Source organism: Apteryx rowi, unplaced genomic scaffold (assembly GCF_003343035.1).
Source record: "Apteryx rowi isolate R43461 unplaced genomic scaffold, aptRow1 scaffold_8, whole genome shotgun sequence".
In the NCBI taxonomy this organism is placed as follows: domain Eukaryota; kingdom Metazoa; phylum Chordata; class Aves; order Apterygiformes; family Apterygidae; genus Apteryx; species Apteryx rowi.
Window position 1 is genome coordinate 7,656,799 of NW_020451093.1, and position 24,623 is coordinate 7,681,421.

The window sequence follows — 24,623 nt, forward strand, 5'->3', positions numbered from 1 at the left end:
GAAGAATACAATGTGTTCTTTAAGAGCCAGTTGAAATTGTGGTGACACCACACTGTTGTGGAGGTTTGTTGTAAAAACGTGTACCTCAGAACAGTTTTAAACATTTTGCATAATTTAAGATCATTTTGTAATTTAACATTTTGCACTAAAATCAGCCAACATTTTGACAAGGTTTGGGAAGATTTTTTGACAAAATGTTGGTAAAGTTTGACAAGGCTTTGACAAAGAACCAAATAAAATCAGCGGTTTTGGCTGAGTTTTACTCTGAGCTTTGGTTTTTCATTCAGAGCAAGGACGTATAAACAAGAGCAAAATAACTGCTCTTTTGGACCACTGCAAATCAGAAAGGAGAAACGGCTGTTTGTGGACCACCGTCCTTGAAAAGAAGGAGAGGAAGGAGCAGTTACAGCTTTGCTTTTTGGAAAAACACAGTGAAGGGGACGCTTGACTACGGAGTTCAGTAGGTCGCCTTGGGCTCGGAGTCAGGTGAGGAAAGCTTATGCCAAACTTAGTGCAAGCTCCCCGAGGGAAGGAAGGGCGACACTGGGGTCCAAGTCGCTGAGAAGATGCTACTGCTAAATACTGTATGTGGCAGATTCTCAAGTACTCCTCAGTGGCATACGAATTCTGTTTATTATTGATGCAAATCAAAGGGTTTGAGCAATGCCTGGTGCTTATCCACTGCCCCACACCTGCTTTTTATTTGCGATTTTAATTTAGGCAGTTCCAACTCTTACAAAGCTCTCGTTGCTTTGTTGCCAGTGTTTTAAGAGACTGAGTGTTCATATGGTTTTGGTGCGTATCAGGACTTTCGACATGCCTTCTCTGGGGTGTGATGTGAATGATGTATTCATTGCAGTATAGCAGTGATGAAAAACTTTGTTCTTCTGAGGCATTGAAGGAAAGTAGAATACAGTGCGGACTGCATTTAAAGTTCATCTGATTTACGTAATACGTATTACGTACGAAAAATGCAGTATGAAGAGACCATGAGAAAATTAAGGTACGCTTCCCCCTAGTGCAGCTTGTGTTTTTGTCCTGTATCATTCTGAAAAACTTAAGACTGCTTAAAAATATCCTGCAATTGCCAATGTCTTTGTTTTCTGTCAAAGAGTTCTATGGCTTGTTACACTCTGTACTCTTGGCTTCCTTCAATCTTTTGGGTGTTTAGCACTGAAATAATGTAATCCAATTTTCTTTGTTGCCATAAAGGCCTTAATTATGGCTTCACAGGATATTGTAATCAGAATCTGTTGGATTTTCTCATATGTCAAAGTGACGTCTGCTTCAAATTCATCAGCGTCCTTGTGTTGTTACAAGCGCTTGGATAGTCTGGAGGTCATGCCTCACTTCATATGCCGTTGTGGAAGATGAATTTATTCAGCATCGGGTTCTCCTACGGCAAAATAAAATATATGCTTGCTTTGGATTTTTACTTTTATCTTTAGGTTATTGCAGCAGCAATGTGATAATCTCTCATTTGCGCCAGTGCTGATAACGTCTTGCCTGCTTTGATTTTTCTGTTGACATTTGCTGGAACAGTTTTAATTTTGTTCTAACATATTCAGTGGGTTGACCTTTCACGGTGCGGTGCTCGACATGCCCCTCACCGCCCCCCGCGCAAGGTGCGCTGCCGGGGAACGCCGGGAACGCTGAGCCACTCCAAGGAAGCAGTGCGGGAAAGGTCAAAGTACGGCACAACATGGTAATTTGCAGCCTTGCTTAATTAACACAGGCGCTTTATTTCAGAAATAAAAAAAAGGGTTTTTGTAAAGAGCATTATTAACCCATTCTTTCCCCCCTGTGGTGCTACGTGATGGTTTTTCCACCGAAGCCTCGTTCTGTGGCTTTTGGGCCCCGCTGAGGAGCCCCGGGAGCCTCGTCCTGTGTTTGCCACAGGCTCCACGTGGGCAGCGCGGGCGAGTTTCCAGCGCAGACCTTGCGGCGATATGGAGCGAGCACGTGTCACGCTGATGGGAACTGTCACTGTGTGCGCACACAGCTCCATCTGTGGCCCCGCCGTAAGAAACCCTAATTCTGCCCGAGTAGCCTGTTTGCAGCTGTCTAGCTCTCAACCTGTGCGCGCATCTCGCCAGGAAAAACCAAAGGGGTAAGTGGGCCTTTGAAGGAAATCCTGCCTCCTCCTCCTCCTCCTCCTCCTCCTCCCTGGCCTTCATCCCAGATTCCTGGCCGGCCGGTGCAGACCCTGCAGAGGGACAGGACGGAGGGGCCGGGGAAGGGCGGCAGAGGTCTGGTGGGTGCAGTGGCGAGAGCGGCAGGTAATTCTGCGCTCCCGGGTGCGCGAGAGCTGCGGGCCCGTACGGGGTCTCTCGCTTCCACCCCTCATGGGCCCCGAATTCAGCCACCACAGCTCCACGTGGGAGGTGTTTCGCTCTTTGCAATTCAGCACTTCAGCTCTCCTGGCTGGAGATACTTGGCTGTAATTAGTAGGAATGGATGTGCTAGTTTCTGTAGAAAGCAATCTAACCGTCAAACCAGGTGAAATTAAACTGAAATTTCTCTTAAATTAAAAAATTACAGTTTCCAGTGCATCCTGCCCATCCTGATTCCTGCTTTGTCGCTGCTCAGAGCAGAATGACCAAAAGCTGCAAAGGAGAAGTAGGATCCCGACCTGCTCTAAGCCAAGCGACAATTCTTCTCCTGCCTGTTTCCGTGGTCCCCGCCGAACCCGCCAGCGCAGCTGCTCGGGGGCGAGCGCTCTGCCGCCCGCCTTCGTGCGGAAGGGAAGCGGCCTTTGCCAGGGCCGGGCACCGCTCCCCCGGGAGCGACGGGGAATCGAGGGGAGCGAACGCTGCCCCAGCCCCCAGCTAACCAATTCCTGATATGCTTTAGGTTAGCTTGGTGCTCTGGGCGGTCAGGTCAGGCTGTGCTCGGGCAGCAGGCTGCAGAGGGACCCAGCCTGCGCCATCGTGCTAATATACTTTTTGGCTAGTCTCCAGCATGTGCATTTGCAAGCCGCCTCCCCAAATTTCTGTTGAGCACACTAGGCAAAAACGAAAAAGAAAAAAAGGGAAAATCCTATTTCTGATAATCGTGCCCCATGTCGCAGATCGTTTTTCAGAAGGAAGTTAAAGCCCTACGTTTGCTCCTGTGCCGTCTCCCTCCGGAGCAGCCCGCGGAGCCGTTGCGCTGCAGCCTGTGCTGCAGAGCCCGCGCACCGGGACATGTCCCCTGCGGACTCGAGGCCCGGCGCGGCGCCGGGAAAGGTGCCCTCGCGCAACGCCGCTGCTGCCCTGCGCTGCCGTCTGGCCCAGGCGCTGCTGGCAGCGTTTTGCGTGATTTGGCCTGGATGGAAAAGGCTGTGCAGGGCGCAAGGCAGCGGAGAGCTGGGCTCTGTGAAAGGCTGGAGCAGAGGTGCTCTGCCGAAGAAGAGAAAAGCTTTTCCAAGAGCAGAGTTTTCGGCGGCGAGAGTTGCTGGTGTAGAGAAAGCAGCCTGGGTTTGGTGCTGAGCGTGCGTCCTGCCGGTGAGGCAGCAGATGCTGGGGCAGGAATGATGCGCCTGGATGAGGAAACTTTCCTTAGGGCAGTGCATTCTTTGAAATATAAAACAGTGCTTTTCAAGCCTGACCGAGGACAAAAGACAATAAAAATGTACAACCAGCAAGCCTGCGACTGCCAAATAGGGCTCCAGGGGCTGGGCTGCCAGAGATACTTATTCACTCTACCCAAAGTATGCTAACCATTTTCCTCCTGGACATTAGCTGGCAAGTTCTGGGCTAATTTCTTTCCTAAGCAAAATTAAATCACTTCTTTTATTTGATCGTTTCGAAAGTATCTTGACCGTCATGGCTCACATTGACAAAGAAACTGATCTGTAATTCTCTGAGCATATATGAATAGACATCTAGTTTATTCACGATTGGGAGGGTGGGAGTTATTGTTCCATTAAAATATTACAATAAGATTATCCAATAGGATTTCCAAAACTATTGAAACCCTTTTTTTAAAGAAAAGCCAAAGATAGGTTATAGCTATTTTACAGGTTTAATGACTAAATATATTGCGAATTATTTTGTTTTCCAGAAATAAAGTCGGAGTGGTGCGTGTCTAACCCTAGGGAGCCCATTAGGAATGTTCTCCTCCTGGCAAACCCAGCTGGGCATAAAACGAGCCCTTTTGTCTGAAGGAGTCACTGGAGGGGCTGCATAACGGGAGAATCGCTATAGCTGTGCCGCTGAGAAAGCCCAGACAGAGACCTTGTGACAACAGGAAATATGTTTTAGAAGCTCAGCAATGAATGCAGCTGATTGCAAATAACAGACTATTTCAGCAAGAACTAGGGGCAGTTCAGCCAAAGCCCTAAGCCTGGAGTGGTGCCCTGGGATGTTGCTAGTTTTATCCTAACTTAAGTGTGATAATAAGATCACAGCACTATGCAAATTCATAACCTTTAGTATGTTTGTAAACAAGTCACTCTTTACCTTCAAACAGACTTGCTCTTATTACTCAAAATAGTGCTACTCCGTCCTGCTGAACAATCATCCCTATTTAGTTAATAGCGTCGTACCGCATCCATATTTTTGTTCCGTGTTTAAAATTAAGCAATCAACATTTCTCATAAGTCCTAATGACTAATTATTTGATAGCATGTTCTATGAAAGATTGCTGCACATATGATGTACACTTTCTTTTAGCTTCCGCTGTTTATAAATATTTATCGCTGAACATTGTAAATACAAAAGCGGCTGGTACTTCCAGCAGTGAAAATACCGATTGTTGTTTGCATATATGCAAAATGAATGTCTCTGCAGGCATTTTTTTAAAGGAGGAGAAAACCTCCAGAATAGACAATATGAAGTATTTCTCTCCCAAGGGAAAATTCTCCTTCTTGCAAAAGCCCCTCTTCCAGCCCCGTCTCCCATGGGTGCCGTGCTGCCCGGCCCTGCTGGAATTGCAGCTGCTGCTGAGGCGGTTCAGCTCCGAGGGAGAGTGTGCGTAGGGGGAAATTCAGGCTGGGACCTCCTGTGGTCTACAGGGATAGTTTTCAATGCATTTGCAAGCCAAAGATCAGTTTACTTTTTTGAAAAGAATCCATGCACCATCACAGGTAGTGCTGCTGTAAGCGTGCCTTCGGGGGCATCTGCCCTACCGCTGACGCCTGTGCTAATACGAAGAAGGATTAAGGACACGCCGGCGTTCATTTGCTTAACACAGATTTCAGTGTACTCAGTGGAAAATCGAAAAGATTGATTTTAATACACACAGGGTGTCTGGATTGACTGAAAGGGAGGTATCTGTGTATCATCGCCTTCAGCTGTCCTTCATATTTGCAGGAGGTGGCCTGCTAAGGGATGTAATGTGTCTTCACTGAGCTTTGAACCATGATGTTCCCAAGTCGAGCTGCATGAAATATGTTGGTCAAATACTTCATTCTCAGAGAAAATATAAAATCAGATCTGCCAACATTATTTGCAAATTCTTCTCTAACTCACCAAGATTTTTTTGGCTGAAAAGAACCCTATAAAATTCCTTTCAGCATTTCCCAAATGCATCATTTTGGATTTTGTTTTAAGACAGCATTTTGTTTGTCTGTTTTAATCCTAAAACGGTAAAAGGAACTATGATGAACCCTCCCCCTCTTTTGTTTTGATACTTCATGTTCATGAAAAGAAAATTAGCAAAGAATTAATTAGTTTGTTGGAAATGATTGTCCACTCCCAGTTTTTCAGATTGGCAGCGAGCAGAAAGCCCAGCCGTACCTGTAGCTCCCCCGTAGGGCGCCAGCCCGTCCCGCTGGGCAGGCTCAGGGAGCAGAAGTTTTAGCTGGCCGTGCATTTTCATGAAACGGCACCAAAAGAGAGCTTTGGGAACACCGTGATTCAACAAATCCTGGGGTGGAAATAATGTGAGGAAAGTTCAGGATGTTGCTTGAAGCCCGGTTTCTTTTGGAGCTCTTGGGGGGCCTTAGTGGATATAAAAGGGGCCTCGGGTCACCCCATTCCCGCTTTATACCTTTCGCCTCTGTCCCCCACCGTCTCGCGGGGAGATGGGGGTCCTCTCCCTTCTTGCTATGCCTGCGTGCTCCCGCGGGGAGTCCCATCTCCAAGGGCTCGCTGGGGGGGCTCGAAAGCCTTCCGCGTTGGGGCGTCGCGCCCGAGCCCTGCCTCTGGGCAGAGCGTCGGCAGCCGCCGGCCGCAGACCTGCTCCTCTCCCAGAGATTTACTGGTTGGACAGATGGGAATTCAACGCAAGAGCGTCATAAATAAAAGCGCCAGCTGGGGGTTACTGGAATTGCCACCTCTCCAGAGATTTATTCTATTTGTGGTGTCACTTTGTGGGAATTGACTGCTTCGGTCGCACATGAGGGGTTACCCTCATTCTGCTTTATAGCAGGTATAATTTAAGCCTTCACGGAATGTGAATCTTACTCACCAATTCAAGCGCGTTTGCCTTGCCTCTCTCTTTAGTTACTACTCGTTGGAAAAACTGACCACACTTTAGGTTTAAAACATCCCTGCCTTGGCTGGCTCTCCAGGAGGAGTCGTCAGCCGGGATGCGGATCTTTGGTTCTGCTCGGCTTGCCAAGTACCTTATAGCTCAGACACTTCCCCACCGTAAAACCTTGAAGGATTATTTTATTTTCTAATTGACCTTTGATTTGGAAGTTGTCAGATGGCAGTTTTGCCTTTAAGTAAGAACTTAGTATTTAGTTTATTTTATTTGAAAAAAGTTCCCATCTTTTTCAACTATCATCACTATCACAAACAATCAAAATATCACATATTTATTCTGAGTTGTTTCTCGTGAAAGATTCCAGGTGTGTTTACTCATCTCCTTTTTGCCTTTAGTTTGATGACTGTGCCCTTTTCTTTCGTCTTCTACATGTTGCACTCTTTCATTAAATCTTAAGATTATTAAATAAAATCATTTCTACTTAATGTTTTTTCCTCTCAGTTTACAGTGGTTTCCTCTGGGAGATGGGAATCTTTCTGTGGATAGCCTGTCTCTTGGATAACACTTATAATAATGCTCAGAGAACATGATATACAGTAATTGCTGTCATTAGTGCTCTAATACAACTCACAAATGCGATTGTAAGAGCTTTGTCGTTCTCTTACGCTTGTGTTGCAACATCTTCTGGTGGAGTTGCAGGCCAGGCTGCTGGAGCACTGTCCTCCAGTTCATTAGCTCCGTTTCCTGCGCGACAAATGCATTACTGGATTTAGACCGTATTAGAAATACATTAACAAGGAGAGTAATACAAATTTAATAAAATTCTCGTGAAGTTACGGAAGCTCTTTTGAGAGACTCTGCGGCCGTTCAGGGAGAGGCACACCCAGTGCACGCGGGGGTTCACTCCTTCGGGAGAGGAGGGCTTTCCCTGCTGCCCTCCCCGCAGCTTCCCCGGGCCGCGGGGCAGCGCAAGACCAATCCATCCCACCGGCCGCAGAGCTCGGTCCGTGCAGGAAACCTCCCTCCGCCTTCGCTCCCGCTTCCGCCGGGCGGAGGAGAAGCCGTACGGGGCCCGGTGCATTCGTGTGTCATTCACTGCTTGCCTTTTGCCTGCTTCCCCCCTTCCTGCCAGCTCCACTAAAAGCTTTCCAAGATTCCAAATTCCGCTGTTTTTCACAGGGGGCTGACTGCGCTGTGAGTTTTCATTGTCGAGTGGCTGTGAAAGAAATCGGCCTGTAAAAGATTAATAGCTCTATTGATCCAGTCAGCGTGCTTTACCAGTTCTGCGTGCAAAGCTGTCGTGCACATCTGAAGGCTATCATAGTGCATGAAAGTCAGATCAGACATGTACATTTGTCTGAATGACATTGTTCCTTGTGTTTTTTTCCCCTTTATATTTTCATTTATGTTCTGCATATGTAAAATGAGGCTCTGCAGAAGGAATTGCAGAATAATGAGTGTCAGATGGCAGACTTCTTATTTATGAAGAGCTCCCTTATAACCTTCAAAATAATTTCCAGTGTTATTGGGTAATCAAAGCCAAGGATAAACATCATAAGATCAAAAAAAAAAAAATAGAACGAACAAAGTTCTATATACATGCCAGAAAATGTCAAGAAAAAAGGCTCCAGCATGTGAATGCTGCTCGATTTTGCTACCCAGGAAATGTTCAGAGAGACTAAAGGTCATCTTAGACATTGTAGATAGGTATAAAGTGATATAGGCAACAGGACTCTTTCTATTCTTTGCAGGATTTGGCGCCAAAAGGACCTTTAAATCTGAAATGGCCTAGGGCATAAATTCAGCTGCAAGATGTAAACTAAAAGATGGCCATATCCATTGGTGGTGGGTCGGTGAGATAGAGGGTACCTTTCATTCTGGAGGCTAGAAACTAATCTGATAGCAGTAAGTGTGAGGGAAGGGAGAAATTATTCTGGCTTCTGAACATCCCAAAACAGGCTCCGTGATGTCTTTGCATGCAGCCTCAATTAACAGAATTACTTAATGGTACACTGGAGGAAGCACTCGAAAATATAAGGAGCAATGCTGCACTGACAGCAGGGATGAATTAGATGACCTAATTCTCTAAAGTATGAGATTTCAGTTTGCTTTATCAGCTCCATGTTCTGGAGTAGTTATTTCATACTGTTATTTCATATTTCATATTCATATTATTTCATATTTCATACAAACTCTTTTTCCCTGAATTGTCCAGGAAGATATTGGCTGCCAACATGTACCTTTTTCTGTCCAAGTTCCATGGGAGGCTTTGGAAATGTACCTGTATACTTCCTAGGTGCTAAGACTTTTTTTAAATACATCTGAGAAGATATCTTGGTATCTCAGATGAGCACCCTGAGTGGCAGATGTAAGGACCTTTTAGTTCTCCCGTTTATAAACAGCCTAAAACGCTCTTCAGAGTGACCTGAACTCAGTGGATATACTGCTGATATCCACTGGTGAAAACAAGACCATACAATAAAAGTAAATCAATACCTTATTTAATACATGCTAAATACATACGGGAGAAAGCTGAAACATAACTCGGGTCTAGAGGAAGCCTCTTTTTTAATCTGATTTGGGTACAGGCGAGTTCCTGTGGAACGCCACTCTGGAGAACAAGGCAGACTCACTCGGCTCAGGTGGCGCTGAAGGCATCCATATCCTCCCAGCCCTTCCCGAAATGCTGCTGTTTCTTCGGATGCTAAGAGCGGCCAGTTGGACTTGCAGCACGCTGTCACGTCGGCATGCTGAATTAGCTGTCCTGAAGAGCTGCAGAAGAAAACACTGTAATTGAATAACTCTGAAAGTAATGATAATCCCACAGCATCCTTGGGAGCTCTGTGTGCTTCTTCTCAGCGACCTAACGAGCCAGGACGGGGGCAGCTTTACCCTTGGTAGGAGCTGTAACGGCTCAGAGGCAGGGATTAAACGGAAAGGCTGTCCAGCAGTCATCCAGGATAGGGCTTGAGCCATACAGCGGCATCTTCATAAAAAAGTCAAGTTGCAGAGTCCAAGTCATGGGCTCTCTCTTAGCAGAGGTTCTTGTTGAAAGCCACTGGGATGCTGAGACCTGGAGCAGTTCCTGCTGCGTGTGAAGCAAGGCCCACAAGCAGGCTAACGGCAACAGCGGCACAAACAAGCTGTGCCATGACAAAAGGCTTAAAAGCTTGAAATCCCTGGAGTAGGCAAATGTCGGTGGCTGAAGCTGATAAAAAGTGGTTCAAGCATAAGAACAAAGCCACAGCATCGTCAGGAGGGAACGAGGGATGCCTCCTGGAGGCAGAAGCATTGCCTGTGGCTTCCAAAGCAGGAGATGACCTGCGCGCAGGGAGCCCTGACGTAGCCATTTGCTCCATGCTTTGTCTAAGCTAACAAGCATGAAGAAGAGAATTAAGAACAGTGAAGTATAAAAGTGATGGGTGACGTGGCCCCAGTTCCCAAGGTGCGAACAGTGGGCGACTGGTTAAACTGTGCATATTGCCGTGGTAAGTAACTGCTGGAACAGTGTTTCTGCACAAAGATAATACATAAATTCTTTTGTCGAAAACATACGAACCTCTGTGTATTGGAAGGAAATGTGGATTGCAGAAGTGTCAAAGCCTATTGAAAAGCTGACATTGGCTGTGACCGTTATTTGTGTGGCAGCTGATAACGTTTGTGAGAAACAGCTCTCCTTCCTCAGACACGCACACAGGAAAATTGATGTAAAAGATCAAGAGACAACGTATTAGAACAGCAATTTCAAATTGAATAGATTTCAGATACCCTGTGGTGCAGGTCATAGAAATCAATACTGGGTGCAGGAGGGTATGTGGAACTGTGTGAGAAACTGAGAATTGAGTCAATTTGCATTGCTTGGCCGTGGCGCACAATCCCATGGCACAAGAAATAACACTGTGAATTGGCAAAAGGGCAATTGCATTTACCAGCTTGAAGAAGGTTCGTTAATAGATCCTCTGCGTCTTGAGGACCAAACGATGAATCTTAACTTTCAGTCCTCCTTCTTATTTCTATCTTTATATGTGAAATCTAAAGCTGGAAAGGCACCACAAACCCAACACACGTCTGCATGCCTTCAGAAGCAGATACCTTGGAAACCTGTGATGTGTTAGATGGAGGGGATTTGTAAGAAGTGCCAAGATGCGTTGGGGTTCAGCAGTCACTTTGTCTCTGGTGCTGCCTGGAAAAGGAAATGGAGGTATGTAGGACACCCTGTTAGGAATGAAGTCAGGGCTGCGCTCAGGCAGCCACGCTTCTGCCTGCAGGTGAAGGAGTCGCCCAGAAAGGCGACCAGGGAGAATCCCTCTGTTAAACAGGGAAAACACAGGGAATATGCAAGGACTGGCCAAAGCTAGATGCAGATTGCATGTGCCTTAATCACTGCCTGGTGGTTTAGAAAGGTTTTGGACTTGGCGTCAGGATCGTATTAGGGTAAACACACTTCAGAATTGATGACGACAGCTCGTAACTGCAGGACCCCTGATGGATGTTGGGTGTGCTTTGCAGTAGAGGCTAAAGGATTATTGATTTATATTTTTCTTTTCTCTGAAATGGCCGGCACAACTCTTGGTGGAGCTACAGAAGAGTAGCTAAAAGTAGTGGCAGCAGCGCCATGATCTGGTCTGGGAATATGCCATTCTCAAAAAGCATTCAGCTTTGCCCCACGACCTAAACATTTGACCAAGTCCAGTTCAGGGGATGTGTATAAAAAGGTGGGCGAGCCCTTCCTCTTACTCCCCGTCATCCACTTGGTGACCTGAGGAGCAGTTGTCACCCTATGCCGATCAGTGACAAACCTTTAAAGCTGCAGGGCTCCCCGAGAGCTCCGTCCTTGCCCCTGCTGCTGTTCAGAGCTGCGTTAGCAAAGGCACAAAGGTAAACAGGAGCAAAAAAACTCCAGCGAAATTTTTCTTTGCATACTACAAGTTAATTATTCCCTTGCACATACCTCCGGAAAGGCAGTTAGCTGAGCGTCCCTGTACTAAGACCTGCTCCGCGTGCAGCAGGCAGCCAGCGGTGCCAGGAGCGGGGCCGCCTGCCAGCCCTGCCCTGCGTCCCGTCCAGGAGGCTTGCCGGGATGTGCCTCGTGCCCAGCACGAGCAACGGTGCCAAATGCTGCCCGCACCGTGCCAAGGTGCCGCACCGGGGGTTTCGGTGCTCCCCGGGGCGCAGGGGAGCTGGCGCAGCTGCTCTGCGCCGTGCGATGGAGGCAGAGGGTAGGTGAGCTCGCAGATTGCTTCCAAGGCTCGCCATCTCCCCCAAGACCTCGGCGCGATGGCGGCGTCTGTCATCCCCCGCTCCCCGTCACCCTGCGGCCCCGGAGGAACACATAACGCTTCCCAGCCTCACAGCGGTTTGATCGATTCCCTTCATTATGCAACGCGTTGAAAATTTTGTTTTTCGAAGCTGTTATACTTCAGGGTGCCGTTCTGACAGCCCGGGAGCCGTAATGGAAACCTATGTAAATTCTGCGTCAGCATGGATTATGGTGCCAGTCATAAGCGGAGTCTGATCTGCCTGGCTGGGGAGGTGGTCGGCAGGATGCGTCAACTGCTTGTTAAGGGTTTCCCTTGGAGCCTCTCATCTTACCGTCTTGCCGAATTCAGTCTGAAGCAAAAATGCTCTGTGAGAAGCGAGAGACCAGCAAGCTTGCTCCATTTCTGAAGGTATTGCCAGCATCTTCATCCTCTTCCTTAGAGGAGACGACGCGGTTGTGAAGGTGACCTAACTTAGTTCTCAGTGCAGTCAGATTTCACCACCTTCAGTGAGGGAAAGATCTGCTGATCATAAACTCCTCTGGGGAAAAAATAATCAGCCCCCAAACCTGTATTTCATTTCCACCTGCCTAGGCAGGGCGTTCTCGAGGAGCACAGCCATCCCGTGGCAGCCGCCCCTGCCGTACGCCCTTGTTCGCCTCATTACGTGCCTCTGTTTGGAGGACGGTGGCCTCTCCTAAAGCGCTTGCTGCGCTGCTTTATTATGCCCTGCATCCGCTAGCTGAGCGTGCTCGGTGCCAAGAGCGTGGGTTGCTTGGACATCCGTGGCAGGTATTCGCCGCAGGGGAGAGACGGCCAGCCGGTTTTGAGCGTTCGAGCAGCAGAGCTCGTTGCCCCGCCGGCTCTCGCGTATGGGCTGGAGCACCAGCGTGTAAACCCCTGGGCAGCTCTGCGAGGAAGGCATAATATTTCAGCGTGTATTTGTTACCGGCGTTAAGCTACCTCTTGGCTGCTCTCCAAAATGTAAACATACTTCAGTGCTGGGACTTGGGAAGTAATTTAAAATGTGTTAGCTCTAACGTTGGGAATTTGGGACTCCTGAAGCCCAAGGCCTAAAAGGAACATTGTTTGCCATCTCATTAGCCCTTTTGCTGAACTCGGGTAATAGCCTCCCTGAATTTTCCCACCAGTATCTCTTTATCTAATGGAGCTGAGAAGGAAAACCTGTTGCAAGCATTAAATATTTTCTGATCAGTCATATGCTTAATTATGGCTCTGTAGGATCATATTTATGGTCTATGGAGCGATTACGACTGTTTCTTATATTACAGCTTGAAACTCCAAGGACACTGCCATCTGCGGAGACTAGCAGCCATTTTCCTTTAAGGCCGTTGCAGGCTCTGCCCAGGGCGTACGAGCAGGGTTTTTCCTCGGGAAAGATTTCCTTCTGCTAGTCCTGGTGGGCAAGTCTCCTGGTGGCTGGAAGGTCGTGCATGGAAAAGCAGGGCTCCCACAGTGCAGCCGCCTTCCCGGAGGTGGCTGCCTGCCCTTCAGAGCACAGCTACAGAGGAGAAAAAAGGGAGCTTTGAAAAATGCTCAGAAGTGAAGGTCCCGTTAAACCACTGCAGCTTAAAGGCAGCAGTAATTCAGCACGAGCTTATTTAGCAATACCGTACAAGTTGTGGGAGCACCGCTTGCTGACCTGATGTCCGTGCAGGCTATAGGACCGAACAGATTACTGCAACATCCTTCATTCAAGCTTCTCCTAAGAGCAGAGAAGCAGAAGGAAATAGATCATTTAAAGTTTTTAGCCTTTCGCAATGATTTAGGAGTCTGCACAAGGCTCTTGGCAGCACAGATGCCCCATCCTGTGCTGTGATCCATTACAGCTCGCAGCGCCCCATCCCATTGCATTAAATGGGAACGCTGCAGGAGCTCTGCGCTTTGTTTGAAGGATCGGCAGCTGTCTGAGGACACTGCGCTTACCTGCGCGCAATACCTCGGTGACCTTGAGAGTCCGAGTGGTCTTTCGGTTTTGTACGCTATGTCGCCTGCTTGCTGTTTGGCTCAGCTGTGCCCTCACAGGAGGAAAAGGACTCTGGCTCAGGGAGTCCGGAGACAGAATCAGCACATGGACAAGCGGCCGCATTTCTCCTTAGTCCGGGTGTGACACACGCCGTGGTCACCTGCGCCCTGCCCCGACTGCCAGAGGCACTGCGCGGGGCGGCTTTTCTTGCCGTGGCCCTGGGCCGAAGCCGAGGGGTAATAAGTGTTCAAGACATAAATACAGATACAGATAATTTGGTGGGCTTCCGGACCTCTGCGATAGCAGCTCCGTGAGTAAAAGACAAATCCGGAGGTGCCATGCTGCCCTGCTGCGACGAGCGCTAAAGATCAGGACTGGCAGGACGAGGAAGTGTCCGTTGTGTGGGGCTGTTGGTGGTGGGACGCCGTGCCAGAGACCCTCCTCCGTCCAGCCAGCGTATCCCTGGCCGGGGTATTCCTGTTTATTCTGTGCTGCACTGCCCGCCCGATAAAGAGCTTTTTCCGCTCTCTTGCTCCTTCCTTTCTCCTGGTATACTTGAGCCCCAGCTCTGTTTTCTCTCGGGCTTTGTTTATCTGCATTGACCTGGGCAAGCTCTTGTAGGATCTTGATGGATATCTGTTGAAATCTGTGAAACCGGTGCAAATCCACAGCTCTTGAATACAGCGACTAAAGGAGGTCTCATGCGTGCCCCATAAAACGCCAGCGTCCCCGGGGACGGGCCGTGGGGTATCAAAACACCCCTGCTATGGACGCTGCCCCGTCTGTGCTCATGGGAGAGCTGCAGGCAGGAAAATGGTAGAGAAGCAGGAAAAAAGGCGTCTGTGCGGCGCGCGCCGGAGGAGCCGGGCGAAGGGCAGGATTCGGGTGCCTCCGCGCTCGCCCAGGAGCGCAAGGTGCCCGCGGGACTGCCGGGGGTGCGACGGCGCAGCAGGGCCCGGCAGCGCTGCCCCGCTCCGCGGCCCGGCCGTGTCCGCGCGGGGAGCAAGCGCTCGCCCCGGCGAGGTGGCTCGGTGCACCGCCATGCGTTTTCCTTGCAAAACCCCTCGCTCACCGCGCGGCGCTGCAGCTGGCACGCGTGCCGCGCGCCACCTCGGAGACGGCGCTGGTGTCTCCGAGGAGGCACAAAACACGGGTGGCTCGACGGTTCCTATGATACGGTAACTTGGTAACTCCTTCTCGTTTCTCGGTTGAGCGGCAGGGTGAGGAGTCACGCGTGACCTCCGCACGTCTCTGAGGACGGCTCCCGGCTGCGGACGTACGTAGCCCTCCCTGCGCTCCAGCCGCTCCCGTGGCCGCGGAGGGACGGGACGACTGGGCTTTGAACCGCTGACACGGCTGCGTTGCCCTGTTCCTCTCCCCTGCGCTGCGTTATTCACCCCTCGCCGCTCCTCACCTCTGACGCTCGGTTAGCAAGGAAAGGCCGCGCCGGCCCCGGTCCCCGCTGCCCGGCGCCGGGCACGTGCGGAGCAAACGACGGCCTTTGGGGCAAATTGCTCGCCATCTGAAAGAGGTGGAATAACGGGGCTGAGACAAGGCTGGGTGTATTTGGGGTGATGGGGCGCTCTGGGGAAGAGGCCCCTCCGGCAGCGCGAGGCTCCTTGCTATAATCTGCAGGCGGGAGGCAGCCGACGGGCGCGCGGCGCTGCACGCCGTAACGCGGCGCCCCGTGCGCCGTCGCTCTCGGCCGGGCGGGAGGAAGGCGCAGCGGCGGCGGCGTGTGGGGCCGTTTCGTTTCGGGGAAGCCAGCTTTGCAATTTTCTGCAATTTTCTGGAGCTATCTTAAGGTGGCAGGGTTGCAGTCTGCCGGAGCCCGAGCCCTGGCGTTTGCTCTTGTGCAATCCGACGGGAACAAGCGTGTTTAATAACAGCGATAATTTGTCTTGTAAAGCAGGCTGAGCCTTATAGGGAGGAAAAAAAAAAGAAAGCAAATTGGCCTGTACTAATTAGAAATATGCTGGCATTGAAATACTCAAGTCATTACAGATTTTTGGCTCCCTTTGAATTACTCAAAGCTGGCAAATGGCTGGACTGTGCCTCACGTCCCGGCCGTGCAGGCCTGACGTTTGGCACGTGCCGCACTCGGATCGGAGCTCCCGCTTGCCCTGCGGTCCGACGGATATTGCGGAATTGGAAAGAGTCGCCTGGCGGCTCTTTGATACCTCCGTAGCAGAGCGTCCCCCGCGGGACTCCCCGTGCTTCCCGCTGCTTGTGGGAAACGCGCGTGCCGGTCGCTCGTAGCAGGCTGTGCAGCCAGATCCTAGCAAAGTCAGTCGTGCCGCGCTGTGGAGATCGGGGACCTGACGCCATTAGCCGTGACCGATTTCCCAATAATCGTCTTGCAATCTTATTTGCTGAAAAATTGAATTAAATTGCATCATTTCAATGCAACACTGGAAAATTACTTTAAAATTACAGCCGAGCTGTTTTAATGTATGTCAGGCCGACTGGATGCACTTGAGGGCACTTGCTTTCCCTTCATCCCCTCTCATGTTCTCGCCAGAGCAGAACAGATGTCCGAATCCTGAAACATTCTATTTTCTAAAGAAAAAATGAGATTGAATCACATTACTCTGTGTTGCATTATTGTAACTGCTTGCTCCATATTATTTCCAATAGTAGTAAATTCTGCACAAGTTAGCTGAAGTCGTTCGTGTTCATTATCTAGCTCTCAGCAAGCTCAAAATCAGGATTCGTTCAGGGTTGACTGCTCCTCACTTGTTTATGCAATGCATGAAAAGAGAACATAATCTGAACGTGTCTAACCTACACACGGCAGTCAGAATGTAAAGCAGAAGTGAGAATATTTGTGAACAAAAGTTTTACGTTGTAAAGAGCAAAAATAAGCAATACTCCTCTTTCAGTTATGATTCCTTCCCTCCAGCCTCTGGGAAGTAACATGGATACGTCCATCATACATACCACTAATGCAGCAATATTAAGTGCTACCTTAAAGAAACCGTGGGCCAAATCCCTGCCTTTGTAAAGGGGAAAAAAAAAGAAAAAGAGTAGGCAGGCAGGCCTACAAATGTTAGGGACATATGCATATATCTTTTGAAATTTAAGGTGAGGAAACCTTCAGGAGTTGTGGGCTGACTCAGCTGTACTGCAGTGCTGGTTCGTGGGCGCGGGAAGCCTTGGCGTTTAAAGGCAGCACAGAGCACTGAGCGAGCTGTGTTTCGTGGAAGAGAGAAACGCGTATGGGTTTGTAGACTGTTGAGCAATTTGAATTTCTGAATGCATCGCAATTAAAAAATGTATTAAATAATTTTGTGCTGTGTCTTATCTGCTGTGACTGTGTGCAGTGTTCAATAAACCGTGAAATTTCTCATTTCTTAGCACCAGTGCGGAGGGCGATCGCAGCATGACGCACTGCGGGGACGTCTCCCAGTGGGCCTCCTCTGTCGAGGAACCTCCGTGAGCGTTTACATGCCACTGTCGTTGTGCAGAGACTGCACGTATGCGTCCTGCTTCCCAGAACTGAGCAAAATTGTCTTGCACGCGCTGTGCCTTTGCAAGAATGCAGAAAAGCCTATAAAAAATGAGACTAGCTTCAAATGAAGGGAACAAAATACAAGTCTGGCCCTGAGTCAGGGATTGCTTCTTCCTGTGAGCAACTCTTGCTGTGCCAGCGTACCGCCGCGCTCTGCCAGCTCCGGGCCAGGCGGTGGGCAAGACCGCTTGGGACCATGAGCACCAGCCCCGTAAAGCGTAAGAGTAGAGGTGGTAGGTGGTGACATTTCAAAACTCCCTCTCCTGCTTCCCAGGGAGGGTTTGAATTCTCCGATAAAAAAATAGTGGAGGTGGTCAGTTGTTTACGGAGTTAATTCTGGTTACTTGGCTGTGGCAGGTAGCTGCTGCAAACGTAGTGAGGTGCCAAGTTCCTCTGGAGAGCTGTTCAGGCTTCCAGGTTCTGTGGGTCCGTCTCCGGTTCATACGGACAGTCGTTACTAAGATACGTAAGTATCATAAATTTCATCTTGCAGGTTTCTGGACGGCGTCTGCTCTCCCATGAACGCAGATCTTCTCCTGCTTCTAATTTCATTAGCAATGCCCTCTTGAGATACCATCCAAATACCACACGTAGCGGTGGGTGAGGTACAAACATCCCAATGACTTGAGCACAATTGATTGTGTATTCTCGTTCTGATCACTGGCTTTTCTCATGATTATGCACTTCCACTGGCTTGAAGCAATCAAGCGTACAACTATCAAGGACATTGACGGATTAGCCTCATCAGTCCCCTGCTGTGACCGCCAACTTTCCGTATATTAATCAGAAAAAATAGCTCCCTGATTGCCATTTAAATTGTACAAAAGATATATTTGTCTTGTGGTAGTCCGTGACATTTCGATGTGGTGTAAGATTGCAACTTCTTAAAGGAGCTTCGCTGCTATATTTCCCAAGAGCTTAGAAAAGCAGAAAGCTCATCAAAAGTAACATTTTGCCTAGTTCTGTTGTTCTCATTCTGAACGTGCGTCAATATAACAAATGCAATACCTCTCTGAGGCTGCAGCGTTGGCAAGTAGATGCTAATGAGTAATATTAAATATATTTACCAGTTACTATGACTCAGATTCTGACTTGGGTCCTCCATGTCCTCCTGTTCTGTAGACATGGTATTGGTACTACCTCAGTTATATTTTAGAGTTGGTGAGAAAAAAAGCCTTCCCTCAAAACTGCAACTGGGGTGTATAGCTGCAACCGCATTTCTTCTTCCTTCTTCCCTCTGGGGCTAAGACTTAGTCATATCGTACTTGTTTCTCGACACTTTAGGAGTTCACGATCCCCTCCTACTGTAGCCACGACTGCTATTGTATATCACAGACTTAAAACGCTGATCGAAATAGAATTTAATGTTTTCCCATATGTCAGAAATTCAGGTTTTTTGAACAACCGTAGGAATGACTGGAGGCTGAGAAAATAGAATTAACTGTGCAGAATAAGCCTGATTTAATAGGTGCGGGAGCACTCTTGATATAGTCAAAGAAAGGCAGGAGGGGGACCTTGGGTAAATGTAAAATGGGCTCCAGATTAATGCTTTTCATTGAAAAAGGGCCTAAGTTGTGGGGAAAAATAACGTGGCGCCTGTAATGAGTCTTTGAGTAATCTGTGTAAGAAGAGAAGAGACAAGAACAGAGCAATCTGGTTTTTTATTATGCCACGTATCCCCGTGTTGCAGAGTTGCTAGGGAAGAGGAAGGGGATGGCAGAGGAGGAGAAGGTCAAGTACGCCCGTGGTGACGACCCACTAGCGACTCAAGGCTCCCCTGCCCGGGAGCGGCGTTGCCGATGCTGCCGGCCGGCGCGTGGGCTCCCCGAGCTGCCGGCTCTCGACCTGCTCCCCACCTTGCGCCAAGGAAAGGGAAACGGCCTCTTTCCAGTGGCTGGAGACTCGGGGAAGACAGGACACTTTTCCGTAGGCGCCAGTTCCTTACCCAGAGGAACAGTGGAGGGGAAGATAAAGCGACGTGACTGACGATGAAAACATCTGGCTGTGGGCTAAAGGAGGACATGATGTACTGTCCTAAGATAAGTCAAACTGAATTAACCCTTGGTTGAATAAACAAAGTGCATGAGCTTTCCAAGATGAAAGGGTGCATGGGGAGTGTCAAGCTGCCTTCCTCTAGCAAAAAGTGCCAGAACGGCTCTGTTTCCACAAAAGGACATCGGTATTTGCAGGCACGAGGCTGTGGCCTCCTCCAGGTGGTCTGAACATCCCTCAGTGGATGTCAGCCGGAAATTAGGGCCCGTCTCCTGCCCGTCGTCTGCGTGCTTCGCTGTGCCGCTGGGCGACGCTTGCAGGGTGCTCTGCGCTTCCACAAGAATCGGGCAAAGTTTGGGAAAATGTAGCAGCTGGGCTCCTGGAGCTGCTGGCGAGGTGGTTGTTCAGAAAAATAACGATTCCTGGAAGTTGTCTCGTGCCCATTTTGTCTCATGGCTTAGACTTAACCGTATGTCCTCTGCCTAAATAGGAACCAGGTGATTAAGCCGATGGGAGTTTCCGCTTTAATGGGGCCAAAAGTTGGCTTGCGGTTACAGGCAGATCCCCAAACGGACCTGATAGCCTCGTGCCGCTCCGAGGGGGCACAAGCCCCGCTCCCCGCATGCAGGTGACAAATGCCGCGGGACCGCGCGCCGACTGCCGGCGATGCCGCGTGGGGGTCGCCAACGGGGACTTGCCCGGGCCTCTGCGCTGGGAACCTTTGCATAAGGGTTAGCAGGGTTTATCCTTCATTCCCGTGTTCCCTGCAGCTACGGAAGAGCTGACTGCTGTCGCCTGCAGCCTGGCCTTTGCGCATGGATTGACTGGGCTTTTCCTTCAACATTTAAGTTGTCTGAGGTTTTACTTCTCCTCTAGTTTACTTTCCTTGCTGCAGTAGTACAGATGACTGCAGGATTTCTGAGATCATGCAAAGTAGTCCTCAACTTCTTATCCAAACAGAATATGGGACTAAAAAGCATCTTTAAAACCTGTGGACTTGTCCGACAAAGTTAATAACATTTATGCAAACATCTTCAGAATTATGTACGGAAATTAAATTAATGAAAAAAGCATTAAGCTGCCAGAGGAACAATCCAGCTTCCAACCAGTTGTGATTACATTTCTGTGGATATTAACATTCGTAGAAATTCCTCAGCTTTAACAATAAAGCTGTATTTACTGAAAGTGTTTTCAAAATACTGTGAGTTTTGAAAAGGTATTTGCAGTTTTCTGTAAAAAGAGTAGTATGCGCATTATAAGATCATTAAAGGTTGCATGTGCTCACCATCTCAAAACACTGTCACTTGAGAACAAGACAACAGTGTTTTCTCTTGTTTTTGCTTATAGACTAATTCCTCTGTGGCCTAAGACAGTGAGGGCAGTGGCATCAAATGACATCAGATACAGCTTCACGTGATGCACTTTAGATTTCTGGGTACTTCTTACTGTAATGCCGTTTATAATTACATTAAAAATAAAACATCAGCATTATAAATATCTTTCTTCAGGCTAAGGCTTGCATTCATAGAGATCAAGTGACACTTTGCGTGTGCTCCAGAAAATCCTAGTGCAATGTCTTGTAAGCACCTAATAAAACATGCAAAATTTTGCAAATCTGGTTTGAACAGCACCATCTGTCAAACATCTCTTATGACTTCTGTATGTGGCATGAAGGTGCGATACAAAAGGGGATTTCATTTTGTGTGGGTATTTTCACTGCTGCCTTGTAGAAGTATTTAACAACTGAAAACCTGAAAATTCTGCTATTAATAATCCATCTGGGGGTATCTAGCATTTTCTTGTAAACCAGGTTAATGCACTCTCTTCAGATGGTAGTAGGTGAGAAATTACAAGCAATATACCTCAACCTACCCGTATAAATGACTCATTTGAAGAATGACTGCACCTACAAGAACACAACATCCTTGCCCTGCATTAATTACTGTGGAAAGTAATGGCTCTGTAACACGAGCTGCTCACTTCCATTAATATCACGTTGTCTCAGACAACGCGGTATTTCTCCAGCTATTTATTCTGCGATCGGGTCCTGCCCTGGGTAAATCCAGGGGAGCCACGCTAATTTGCACAAGCTGAGGAGCTGCCTTCTGCCAATTTTTCAGCGTATAAAGCGAAATTGCTCTGAAGGCGTGCAGAAAACGCTGGGAAGCATCTAATGGGACTTTTTGAGGATCCCCCAAAAGACAGGCATGTCCCAAGGGTGCATGGTGCCAGCCGTAGCTTCAGGGAGCTTCGCTCCACAGCGGAGCCCCGGGCAAGCGGAGCCGCAGAGCTGCCGGCTTTCATTCATTTGGGGATTCGCCCATTTATTTTCTTCCGTTTCTGGCTCATATTTGATTGCTTCATTAGTTGCTTATATGCTCTCATCTCATTTACTCACTGTCCTTCCAGACTCCCACAATTTCCAGAAGATTACATTGCAACCTTATTTCAGATGATCTTTCAAAGATCCCAGTCGTAATGTGAAAATTATACACTAGACCCAGCTATGATAATGAGAACACTTTTTTCCAGTGGAAAACAGCTTTCAACAAACTGGGAAGTTATGTGAGAGAAAAGATCAGTTTTCATCAAGTTTTCTTTATTTTGCATAAAATCTGAAATTAACTACCATAGGTTTTTGCTTTCTTGGACTTTGCTTTCTTTTTCCTTTCGCATCTCAAAATTTTGTTTATGAAGATTTTGAGGCTTTTCCACATTTTTCCGAGATCCTCCAGATGTATTATAGCCCAGATGGAGCTAGATGTCTTGGACATGTCTGCAGCCTTTACGCAGATCCACTGCAAAACCCAAGTGCTGGGAGCAGTGGTGTCCACCTCACCGCGTGTGTGCTTCCTGGCAGTCTGGCCGAGATATCCCAGACACAGACATAGCCCTCTTGTCCGAAAATCCGTAATGTGAACTGCAAATGCCAGTCAGCTTTTTAACCATTTTTATGGGAATCCAGGATTTCCTGATTTCCCCAAACGCACTCATGCACAACACTGTGCGCAGCTGCAGACTCTGATGAAACATGTGACAAAATCTTTGCGTTTTCTTCTGGCAGCCAGAAAGTCTGTTTAAAAATTTTCTGAGTGCATTGGCTGTGTTAGTAAATGCTTTCCCCACAACCTCCAGATAAAAAGCAAAGATAAGAAGCATTCGGTGCTTAGCACCTTGGAAACCAGCGGAGTATATTTGGAGCACAAGCTAAAATATCGTGGCTTTTGTTTTGCCGTTTGCTGTTTGAAAGCCACGGGACCGTCCCTTGCTGCCCTCCGATGCGCTGCCCATTATCTGTGTGCTTCCCGCGTGATTGATGGCTTTCCTGGATGCAGAAAGGATTTGCCATTTTCAGCGGCGTAGCTCCCATCAGGCCACTTAAATTGTTGGTAATGCGGTGAGCGGTGATGTATGATACACGGGGAATGCATGAAGATATTTTAAGTGGATGGTCTGCAGTCCAAGCACACTGTGAATGTTTGGTGCTTAAGTGATCCATGCGCAGACAGACCCTGGCAAGAGCAGACACGTGAAGCACTCGTGGAAGCCCTGCAGCTGGTCCAATAAAATGTGTCCTCTGTTTGTGGAGAAAACTACGGAAAATAGAGGAAAAAGGAGGTGAGATTTAAGGCCATTGCAAGGTCCCTGGCCGTTGGTGGCAGTTTCCAGTGGGTTGCGGGGGACTTTGGCCAGATCCGAAGTGGGAGGGGAACCGGTCTGATACCGCTTTGGACACGACCCGCTCCCCGGGCCCGGGGAAGCGTGTGTCGACGTTCGGGGCTCATGAATGCCCGGCAGCACCGAATGGCGTACCCACGACCTGGTTAATGCTTCTTCCTTAGGTGTATTTGCAGCCAAATTTGCTGAATCCCGTTGCTTTTACAAAGCTGGCCATGTGCATGTGTCTTCTGCTGTAGAGCCTGGCTAACCTTTGCTATTGTTTGTCGAGGATATTAAATACATGGGGACTGTTCCCTTCCGTTCTTCAAGATTGAAATGTCTCCCCCCACACCTTCTTTTAATAGACTAAGTAAAATGAACTGTGAGCAAACCAGCAGGAAAGACCTGAATCCTAAAAGAGAATCCTGAAAAGTGAGTGCCTGATGGGTTGTCTATAAATACAAATATTTATGTCCTAGGAAAATGTATTTGGAAATCTGAAAAGCTCGGGATCATCCCAGAGCATCACACTGTCCCCAAGTATTTTAAAATTTGTTTTTATTTTACAGGAAAAATATCCTTTCTTTTACTGACTAATTTTTCCCAAGCTGTAGGCTCAGCCATTTATATTTTAAAGAAGAAAACATGTTAAAAAATAAATAGATCTCACAGCTGAGATCAGCTTGATTCAGCTTAGATGAGCTTGATTCTCGTTTTTAAAGGGGACATGGTGTTTTATATGAGACCTCATCTGTGTCCGCCCTTGCAGACACCTGATCACTGCAGGCCCTGGTCTAGGTGGTGTTGCATCCTAGGAAGTCTTTCAACAGAGGATCAGGACGGCTTACGACAAGTTAGTCCTTGTAAGGTCTGTGTAACTCTCGTTTTACAGCCAGCACTTTGGATTTGTAGATTTGCCACTTTCGAATTGCCACTTTTAGACTTTTTTTCCATTCAGGAACCCCATGGCTGTCCATTTTATAAAAAAAAAAACATCTTGACTCCCTTTTTTTTTTGTGGATTAACTTCTTCTAAGTGTAGCTGTCAGAAATTTATGTTATTTGGAGAGTCACTGAGATTCCAGAGGGTACCAGATGTGGAGTGTTCCCGGGAATTAACTTTCCTTGCTTAATACTGTCTACATTGGATTGGTTAGATGCAGAAGTCACTTAGGAGTTGTACTGCAGGTTGCCATGAAGGCACGCTGGGCCTTTATTCTGCATGGTGGCAACCATGGCTAACGCAGGAGCAGTATAGGCATTATATTATATTATATTATATTATTTAATACATATTATGGGCATTAATTGCTGCCTGAGTCCTCCAGGCATGGAGAAGCTCCTGGCAGCGGAAGTGAGTTGGTTTCGTTGCCTGGATGGCGGGTGGACAGCAGCCCCTTCCCGCTGCAGGCTCCCGTGCTGTGACACCCCGTTCTTCAGCTCCGCAAGCTCTTTGCTGCAATCAGCAATTCGGCGTCCCCCTCTTCTGTGCCCCCCCTCCACTTCGTGTCCCCGCGAGTGTCCGTTTTGGAGCTCCGTTCCGTCATCGAGGCCGTTGCGATTCGCAGCTGCGGTGTGCCCGGTGCGTTTCTGAGCCAGCGCTGCCCTTCTGCTAAGCGGCACGTTGCCCCGGCGCTTCAGCCGCTGATACGGTTACTGGGAATAACCTAGTCCTTGCTCCGCTTGGGCAGGCGCGCTGCGACGTTTTAGCTTTGACTCACAAAATACGCCCGCCTCCTGGTGCTGCAATATCCTACTCGCCCCTTTCTGCGTTTGTCTCTCTTTGTATTGGTTTTCCGCGG

General features: G+C 48.4%; 1 long non-coding RNA gene across 7 annotated transcripts in view; it reads left to right on the forward strand.

The window, feature by feature from the left end:
* Positions 1-24,623, forward strand: part of LOC112977098 — a 97,775-nt gene that overhangs the window by 34,492 nt on the left and 38,660 nt on the right. Inside the window, exon 4 of one of the 7 annotated variants that reach the window (XR_003257325.1) lies at positions 17,664-18,243. The exons of 3 other annotated variants lie outside the window; for them this stretch is intronic. This is a non-coding gene — a long non-coding RNA (uncharacterized LOC112977098). Of the gene's footprint in view, positions 1-287; positions 1,365-4,044; positions 4,673-9,002; positions 9,043-17,663; positions 18,244-24,623 lie in introns of those variants that run through there. 3 more of the 7 variants (XR_003257330.1, XR_003257324.1, XR_003257320.1) reach the window with 3 other exon arrangements.